This window comes from Dendrobates tinctorius, unplaced genomic scaffold (assembly GCF_039654945.1).
Source record: "Dendrobates tinctorius isolate UK_male_01 unplaced genomic scaffold, ASM3965494v1 ptg000078l, whole genome shotgun sequence".
NCBI lineage: Eukaryota > Metazoa > Chordata > Amphibia > Anura > Dendrobatidae > Dendrobates > Dendrobates tinctorius.
Genome location: NW_027361746.1, coordinates 9,749,255 through 9,759,479, shown reverse-complemented (window position 1 = coordinate 9,759,479; position 10,225 = coordinate 9,749,255). Strand labels below are relative to the sequence as shown.

At 44.9% G+C, this 10,225-nt stretch overlaps 1 long non-coding RNA gene across 1 annotated transcript; it reads right to left on the bottom strand.

Annotated features, from left to right (window-relative positions):
* Nucleotides 1-703: 703 nt before the first annotated feature.
* Nucleotides 704-1,727, bottom strand: LOC141096698 (uncharacterized). The gene is made up of 2 exons (XR_012233756.1): nucleotides 1,528-1,727; nucleotides 704-1,365 (listed from the first exon to the last, which is right to left on the bottom strand). It is a non-coding gene; the product is annotated as an uncharacterized lncRNA (long non-coding RNA).
* Between the last annotated feature and the right edge of the window lie 8,498 nt (nucleotides 1,728-10,225).

The window sequence follows — 10,225 nt, the reverse complement described above, 5'->3', positions numbered from 1 at the left end:
TCCTCGAGACTTAAGATAGTATTCCACGGCCATCAGGCCTTTTTTGTGGGGTATCGAGGAGTACAGAGCCTCCACATCTATGCTCCCAAAAATCATGTCTTCCTCAAGGCATATACCATCTATTAATACCTGCCACTATGGGTCGACCCTTTAAAGGGGTAAGACCTTTGTGACTCACAATAGTATGGCAGGTATTAATAGTGTGACTCAGAATTTAGGAATGTATCTTGACCAGATATTAAGACCCTTTGTGATGAACTTGAGCTCATATATTAGAGATACAGGTGATCTTCTATGTAGATTGGATGGTATATGCCTTCTCTTTGGGAATAAGTACTTCCACCAGCTCAGGGGCACTGCAATGGGCTGCCCATGCGCGCCCACTTATGCAAATTTGCTCCTGGGCTGGTGGGAGGAAAAAATTGTGTTTAATGATATGAATTCTCGACATGATAGCGTAGCCTTATGGCTACGCTATATTGATGATATTTTTGTGATTTGGAGGAGTACAGAATCTGAATTTCTCTTTTGTGAATGACCTTAACCCTCCGTCAGGCGCAATATAGATTCTCCTCAGTTCATGCGCAATGTGCCTGACAAGCACAGGTCAGAAAACCACCTATAGTAGCTACATATTTCAATTTCAGGACTATAGAAGTAGTCAGTGACCTTCATAGGAATGTATTAAAAGAGATTACACCAAATCAGATGCAAAAAAAAACATTTATTAACCATAAACTTATTAAAACTAAAAGTACCACTTTTCGGTAGTACCGCCAAATAGGCTCCAGTTATCTTTACTTAACTATTGCTTAAATATAAAATTATGGAAAAAAACTTAAAGGATATTGCACTTAGATGTTACTTAATTATTTTCTACTCATCTTCAGTGGTTTCAATTGCAGCAGAAGCAGCACAGGTACACTTAGAAAAGCAAGGCTGGCAGACGAAAGTTGCATGGGAAAGGCAGATTGATTCTTTACATATTTTGCAGTCATATTTAGAAAGCCTTCTGAAACCAGATACAAATGAGCAGGTAGTACAACTGCGTCTTTTAGAAGGTGGTAGAGTCGGTGTTTGTTCTGGAATGTCCTTGGGACGTCCTTTGTATTTTTATCTTTGCCCAAATAATAAGCTAGATCTGTGTCTGTTTCCTCTGTATCAGTGTCATCACCATCCTGCTCTGTTCCAGAATCAGTGTTACATTCTGCTACCTCATCTTCAGATGAAATGTCACTAGATTCCTCTAAATCCTCAGTTACTGCTGGTTCTTCCTCATCATCTTCTAACAAAAAAATCTTCATTTCTTCTAAATGAAGGGGTTTAGATGAATCATACTGTTTTCTGGCCATTGCAGCAGAAAATCTGAAGCAAGAGAGAAAGAGTATGTGTTAGGGCGCAATGTGCCTTAGAAGCCACCCTCCTTTTGTCTAAGAAAACAGTACTTATGTACACTAACTTAGCATTAATCCTTCATAAAACAAGCTAAATACACAATCGTGATGAATAAAAAAAGAAAATACTAACCTTTCAATTTGTGTTGAAATCAGGCGCAATGTGCCTGAGAAGCCAAAGTGTTGATATCTGCTCACTAGAAGGTCTGCTGAGTCACTGTGATATCAGGTTTCACAGAGCCTGTAGAGTCAGGAGATAACTAGGAGGGGTGGGGTTTTCTGATAAGTGGGCAAGGAGAGAGAAGTGAAACTAATTACTGTGTGCCTGTCAGATCTATTGCGCCTGACGGAGGGTTTAATTGTAATGATTTAGGCCTTAGATTCACATATGAGGTACATAGATCAGAAATGAGATTTTTGGATGTGTGTGTCAAAAAGGGAATTGATGGAATCCTAGAAACGAGCAATTATAGGAAACCAACAGCTACTAACTCACTCCTAAGATGGGAGAGCAATCATCCTCTTCCACAAAAAAGAGGGATACCAAAAGGACAATATTTGAGGTTACGTCGTAACTGCTCAAACCCTCAGATATTTAAAGAACAAGCCGATGATATGAGGGAGAGATTCCGGGAGAGAGGATACCCAGATCCTGTTTTGAAGGCCGCTTATGGGGAATCATTAAAGAAAGATCGAAAAGAACTATTAAGGAAAAAAGAAAAAAAAGAGGACAAAGAGGTCACACGGTTTATTACTAAGTTCTCGAATGGGTCAGAAAAATTCAAAGAAATTTTAGAACGACACTGGCCAGTCCTTAAAATGGATACAGATATTGAGAAAACGTTAGGCTCCAAACCACAAGTGACATATAAAAAGAATAAATCTCTAAAAGATAGACTCATGCACAGTCATTTTAGAGAGATTCCAGCACGCACCTGGTTAGAAAGGGAGGTAAAAGGGTGCTATAGATGCGGTAACTGTATAGCATGTCAGTCAGTAACGCAAGGGAAAACTTTTATGAGTATGAACAACAAGAAAATTTACACTATTAGACAGTTTATTAATTGTCGCACTAGTGGGGTGATTTATAAGGCAACCTGTATATGTGGGATGGAATATGTAGGGAAAACCAGAAGAGAGTTCAGGAAGAGGATACGTGAACGCGTTGGTGATTTGGTGAATCGAAGAGATACAGCCATAGCAAACCACATCAATAGGATACATCAAGGTGATTATAGTAAAATTCAATTTATTGGGATTGAGAAAGTTCCTTATCCCCATAGAGGAGGAGATTGGGACAGAGTGATCCTCCAGAAAGAATGTAAATGGATTTTCTGGTTGAGGACACTCCAACCAACAGGCCTGAACGACCAACTATCCTTTGCGGCTTTTTTATAACCTATCCTACCACATACAATGAGTGCTGAGCCCCAGAGGACAAACTCCACTGTGCCCCACGTAAAGCCAGATCCCTGTATAGGGGTTAAAGGGTAGTGGGGTTACTCTGGAGGGAGACCGAAGGGGTTACACCTTTTTAATAGGACCTATGGTCCCCTTTTTTTGTTCCCTTAAGTGTGAGATAGCCGTTTAATAAACTAAAGTGAGACAAAGAGACGACAAGGAGTTTCGTCTTGAAGGTAAATGTATCAAGTCCAAGTCAAGTACTGTACATAGTCCTAGGTGATCGATTAAGATAGTCGAAAAGAGAAAATCAAGAAGTTTTGAAATAGAGTTTTCATTACTTAAATATCAGATGATGAATTTGTTAAGTATGCCCAAAATGATTGTTATGTATTAACTCCAATATCTTATACAAGGGTAAAATCTATGCCCACATATATCCTGGGGATTGTAAAGGGAATATTCCGTTACTAATAGTGATTAAAAGTATATATATGCCATTTACTATCAAATTAACAGGGGACATCTACCATACAACGCTAAAATATGTTAATTATAATTATATGCGGTTATAGATCGTTATTGACTTTTTATAAAGAAATATTAAAGTTTTCATATACTGTCGCTTTGCCAAATAACGCTGATTATACTTATATGAAAATTGACATAAGGTGACAGATGTAAAGAAAGCGTTAGATGAAGCGCATGTGAAGGGTAGATAGATATACAAATGCTCCCGTGTGATAACCCTGTGATGGGATTATATGCATTCAGAAGATGGAGCTTGTAAGAAGCGGCTGCATATGGAGTGCGCAGGCGCGGTGTGCCCCTGGATAGTGACTCAGTGATGGGAGGAAATAGGCGCTCTGACATGGGAAAGAGGGTTGGACCTGACATGGTAGAGCGCGCAGGCGCGGTACATACACGCCAGAAAGGAAGGAGAGAGGATTGATGTCAGCGCGTTACCAGGCAACCGGATAAGCTGAACGAAGTATAAAGAGCGCGCATGAATGTATACCCTATGAGAAGGTTGATGCCTGCGCAATCATCGATTAGTAATATGTCTAAGTACATCTGTGATAAGGGTTTAATTTGAATGAGTCAGAAGGTGGTATTGGAAACATATGACTAATAGGTCTATCACTATGGTAACGCATCAACAGGAAGTGGTCACGGGCATACACTCAGCCTACCTGGAGGAGGCGGGAACATATTAATGAGTGCATGTTATAAAAAGCAAGCAAATGAACAGCCCTGTGATGGCACTTTTTCCATGAAGGCATTAAGTTTGACCCAGAGACTCCCCTGATGATCTGGACGGTGAAACGCGTAGGGAGAAGGGAGCGTCATATGGAGGAACCCGTTACTGAGTAATATTTGGGTGAGATCTCTCCATGATATACGAGATTTTTTTCTATAAGAAGTCTGTGGAGGTGGTGAACTGCACAAGTAGAGCAATGTATAGGTTCACACCGAGTTGAAGAATGTCAGACTGTGTGCCATGCCATTGTATATAGTATAGGCTGTTGTTGTAAAAAAATTGTCAAAAACCATTGTGAGTGTGAATGATGGATGTAACACAGAAGTAACACATCGATTTAAAAGCAATGGATTTATGTAGACAATTTATGGCACTACAAGAGAGTGCTTGTTCCAAACAAATTTATACTAAGCGGATACTCTGAAGGAGTGCCTGTGTATTACTTGGACTACGACACTAAGAGTAAACCGGAAAGTTTTTTGAAGTTTGGTTTTTGCCGTATTTAGCGGTTTTTTGTTTGTGTTTGTGTTTTTGTACATGTGCATTTTTAAAATGGACTAAGTCCCTTTTTAATCAAATTAAAATAAAGTTTATTAGTTTTAATTTCTAGTATTTGTCTAGCTTGCTGGTGAAGATATTATATCTAGCTAGTAGATCACTTGCTGAAAACCTTTTCTAGGAGTTGGCAAACCGCTTTTAAAGCCAGAGCTTCAGGAAAAAGTTTTGTCTTACATTGCTGACTCAGCCTCCAGCTCTATCGCCTCCTCTTCTGAAGTTGTAAAAAATAAAAGCACTGAGTCATCATTGGAGGCTCATGTTCAAGAACCACACATTTCCTTGTGTCCTTCACCCCAACCAAGATTGAAGGATGACGCAGGCCATACTAATGATTACTCCATGGAGATGTTTTCACATACCATGCCTGGATTATCAAGTGAAATGGTGAATTACCCAGGCCAAGATGAATCTGACATGGAGTGCACTGATGCACAGCCACTGATAGATGATTCTGCTGGTACATTCACTCAGAGCACTACATTGTCCTCGCAGTGTACAGAGCCAGATTCTGACCCTGATGAGATTCAGGTGCCCCTTCCCGCACACTATACCACCATACACGGTGACACAGAGGAAGGTGCACATGACATTGAAGAGGAGGTGATGGATGACCCAGTTGTTGACCCAGATTGGCATCCATTGGGGGAAGAGGGTGCTGCTTCCAATAGCTCAGATGAGGAGGAGCATCCACAGCAGACATCGACATCGCAACAGCTGTTATCTGGCAGGCCCGGAGCACTCCAAAGGCAGGTTCCAAAAATCAAAAGAGTTGCTGGACAACTTGTCCAGAGGGTCAAAATATCACAGCGTGCTAGGCCGCAAAATGTCTGCCAAAGTAGGAAGAGTGCAGTGTGGCACTTTTTTGAACAAAATCCTCATGATCAGGCCAAGGTTATCTGTAAGAAGTGCGCAAAGACCTTTAGCCGAGGGAAAAATCTGAAAAATTTGAATACCAGTTGCATGCTTAGACATTTAACCAGCATGCACTTGCAAGCGTGGACACAACACCAAACCTCAAGTACCACATGTGCAACTGATCACAAAGAAGGTAGTCAGCAACGCTACATTGTTTCCCCCACTGTAAGCCCACCGGTTAGCACAGCAGCAAATGTTGAGGTGTCGTTGCAAGGCCACAGCAGTCAGGGAATCCCACTGTTATATCAACGAAAGACTGAATCTAGGCCATCAGAAAGAACACCAACTCCATCACCATCATCAACCCTCTCTCAGTCCGCCCTGTCCACCGCTACTTCCACCATATGCAGCTCTCAAGTCCAGCTCACCCTCCCAGACACTATGAGTAGGTCAAGAAAGTACTCAGTCTCTCATCCGCGTACACTGGGTTTGAACGCCCACATTGCCAAACTAATCTCGTTAGAGATGATGCCCTATCGGTTGGTGGAAAGCGCAGCTTTCCGCGAACTCATGGCCTATGCTGTACCACGCTATGACCTACCCAGTCGCCACTACTTCTCTCACAAAGCCATCCCAGCCCTCCACCATCATGTGAAAGACCGCATTGTCCATGCACTCAAGCAGTCAGTGAGTGGAAAGGTGCACCTCACAACTGATGCATGGTCCAGTCGGCATGGCCAGGGCCGTTACGTGTCCATCACTGCGCACTGGGTTAATGTGGTGGATGCAGGGTCCACAGGGGACAGCGGTGGTGGGACAGTGCTGCCTAGCCCACGGTATAGGAAACAGTTGGCTGTAGGCATTCGACCCTCCTCCTCCTCCTCCAGAAGCGAAAGCTCGTCCACAGAGCGCAGTCGTACGAGCCTTCATCTACAGCTGCCACTGTTGCACACGAGGTGTCCCCCTATCGAGCAGCTAGTGGAAAGCGTCAGCAGGCTGTGTTGCAGATGATGTGTTTGGGCGACAGACACACTGCTGAGGTGCTGGCCGAGTACTTTCAGCGACAAACTGAGTCATGGCTGGGCAGTGTACATCTTGAGGCAGGCAAGGTATTTAGTGATAACGGCTGTAATTTTGTGGCAGCCATAGCCCTTTCAAAACTCAGCCACATACCTTGCTTGGCTCACACCTTGAACCTGGTGGTGCAGTGCTTCCTCAATAATTATCCGGAGTTAACAGCCCTGCTCCAGAAGGTGCGAAGACTGTGCGCGCACATCCGCCGGTCGCCTGTACACTCCATTCGTATGCTGAAGCGGCAGCGATTGCTCCACCTTCCCAACCACCGCCTCATTATCGACATTGCAACAAGGTGGAACTCCACCCTGCACATGGTGGAGCGGCTGTGCGAGCAGAGGCAGGCCCATAATGCATTTGTCGGAGGATACACGGCCAGGCACTTTGAGAGCAGACATGGAGTTGACAGGTGTGCAGTGGTCAAAGCTGAAAGACCTCGGAAAAGTCCTTCAGTGTTTTGAGGAATGCACACGGCTGGTAAGCGCAGACGACACCATCCTAAGCATGAGCATCCCACTTATGCGTCTGCTCATGCAAACTTTGACGCACCTTAAGGAGCAGGCGTCTGCAGCCAATGTTGATGAGGAGGAAGAGGTGGAGGGAATCCTTGATGACATTCAACCATTGTCTGCTCAGGGACCTCTCCTGGATGAGGTGGAGGAAGAAGAGGAGGAGGAGGAGGATGATGATGGGGATGATTACTTAGGGGAGGAGGATGCATCTCGTGGGGCAAGTGAAAATGTGGGCGTGGCAAGGTCTGGTACAGGGTTTGTGCGTGACTGGAGGGATGTGGATTTGCCAGAGTGTGCTCCTTCACCCAGCACTCGCAGTGCATCATTGACACCAGGAACATTGGACCACATGTCAGATTATGCCTTGCAGATCCTAAAAAGGGACCCACGCATTGCCAAAATGATGAACGATGATGACTACTGGTTGGCCAGCATCCTGGATCCACGCTATAAAGGCAAATTAAAAAACATCATGCCACAGTAGAACCTTGACCTAATATTGGCTACTAAACAAGCAACTCTGGTTAACCGGTTGGTTGAGGCATTCCCAGCACACAGCAGCGGTGATGGTTCTCACACGAGCCGTACGGGCCGGGGACAGCTTGGCAGAGGTGTTCGTGGTGCACACAACAGAAGTGGCGTTGGAGACAGGGGTTTCATGACAATGTTGTGGACTGATTTTTCACGGACCGCTCACACAACTGGTAATACTGCAACGATGGAAAGTGACAGGAGACAGCAGTTGTCAACTATGGTTAACAAATCCTTTTCCTCCCATATCGATGTTGTCCCGCACAGGTCATTCCCCTTTGACTATTGGGCCGCTAAACTGGACACCTGGCCTGAATTGGCACAATATGCCTTACAGGAGCTCGCTTGCCCAGCTGCAAGTGTGCTATCGGAAAGAGTCTTCAGTGCAGCTGGATCAATCCTGACAGAAAAAAGGACCCGTCTGTCAACCCAAAATGTGGATGATCTAACCTTCATTAAAATGAACCATGCATGGGTTTCCAAGGATTGTCCCACCTTCCCTTGATGGCACATAGGTTGCCAGAAAAATGGCTTGCTTTGGTTCTCCTCCTATTCCGCGAACTTGACCTATTTCGCCTTTTGCTGTAGCTGAATGACCCACATCTACATATGCCACTTTGTAAACCTCCCTAAGTGGGCGCCCCCCCATGGCCGGGGTCACCACCTAGCGCACGACACTCTGCGAGTGCCGTTGCCCTGGACAGGTGGGTAGGCCGACTCTTGGGCGCGGGCACTGGCATAGGGTCCCTCATAGTGCAATCAAGTGTCTCTGACAGTGGTGGTGCACACCCGCCGTCAGACACACCGCCGTACTATGAGGGGCCCAGCACCAGTACCAACGCCCATGAGTGTGCCCCCCTTGCTTGGGCAGGGCCCCAGCATTTGCAATGTTTACCTCTCCCTGCTCCTCCGCTGTGTAGTCTGGGCTGTCAAATCCTTCACTGGGACTGCCACTACAAATTGATTGAACTGAAAGATGATGGTTAAGATGTAGCTATGCCCTGTCCTGCTGGCCGGGCTCTAGCTCCAGATGATCAGTGGCTTCCATTTCTTATGGACGTCGACTCACAATTACATGCAGTGGTGGTTTATCATCAGCTTTCACAGTTTTCCTACTCACAAATGTGTGACATTCCGGCGCACATTTCAAAATGTGCCCTCTCATGCCAATCAAATAGAATCGCCTACGGCCTGTGGCTTCTGTCTTTTGCAGTCCAAAGTTACGTGACAGATCATGATAGCCATTGAGCACCATGTTTACATCGCTCCCTGTGATAAAAATTGGATTGAGATGAGTAACAGTGATGGAATCAACGGAAGTGCGATACAGCAAGACTTTATTCACAAAAAAATGTTTTCACTGTCTCAACACACAAATTAATTGAGGGTCAGCATCGCCTATGAGAATTGTGACGGAAGTTTTTCCCGTGAATAATAATTCCTATATTTCTGCAATCAATAGCCTTTATGTCACTAATTGTATGCATCTCATTTCCTATTGCGGAGAGGCTGAACTGTATTACTGAGACAGAAATATTTATGAAGATTTAAAAATAACACCAAAAGTATATAGTTGTGTACGCCTCAAATGCATTTCATTTTTTCCACTTTTTAGACTGCTGTGTAATCCATACTGAGAACATGGAGATTTTACATGTTTAAACTTTGCTATATATACCTGCTATCCAGTGATAAAGTACCCTTTCTCAACGTTGTACAATCTGGTCAAATCCATACTGGGCCTGAGAACATCTGAGTCTGCCTCCTGATCTATAGACATATATTTTTAATGTGTAAACTAGGCTACATGTATACGTGTTATCCGGTGAAGCTGTACCCTTTATCAACTTTCTACAATGTTGTTGAATCCATACTGGGCCTGAGAACGGCTGCTGAGCTGTTTAGCAAGCTACAGCACCTGTGGTTTGGACACGTAATTTTTTCAGGAATGACGGTTAGGCCTAACTCCGGAATTGCGGTTGACCTGAACTTATTGGGAAATCATCGTTCGCGGGGAATAATCTGAATCCCAGATCCCCATCACTAACGGAGTTCAGCAGGTTATCTGCACCTGTAAGCGACAAAAGCTGGTCCTTTCAGTGTAGCGTGCATGGAGCCCCGGACATGTACTGGAATGCTAGACCTGTTATTGCACGATCTCACGTGCCACAGCCTCACGTATCCCTCTAGTAAGCTTGACGCGTACCACGGGGCCATGCCGGAGTCTCGGTCGTTAACGGAATAAAGCTGAGAAATCGCTAGCACAACTACAAACGGACATACCACACCACCCACAGAATCGACAAAGCTTGCAATCTGTCCATCTTTTCTGTAGCTTGTATGGTAGTGGTTTCCCGGGTGCAGTCCAATTAAGCCACAGGCTCCACTCCTGGTGGTGCCCTTTTGGACATTCCTTTAACGTTCAGCTTTGCAATCATACTGCCCCCGAAAACCAAAGCCTTCAGGGACGCTGTTTGGAGGTTCATGGGAATAACGCCGCCCGATCAGCAGTCGGCATATAGGTCGCCCTCCCAGGGCTGTGGGGTACTCGGTACCGGGCCGGTGTCAGTGGGATGTGTCACAGCAGCGGTGACCCGGACGGTGGCCCTGGGCGCCCATGTAAATGGCGTGGTATAATG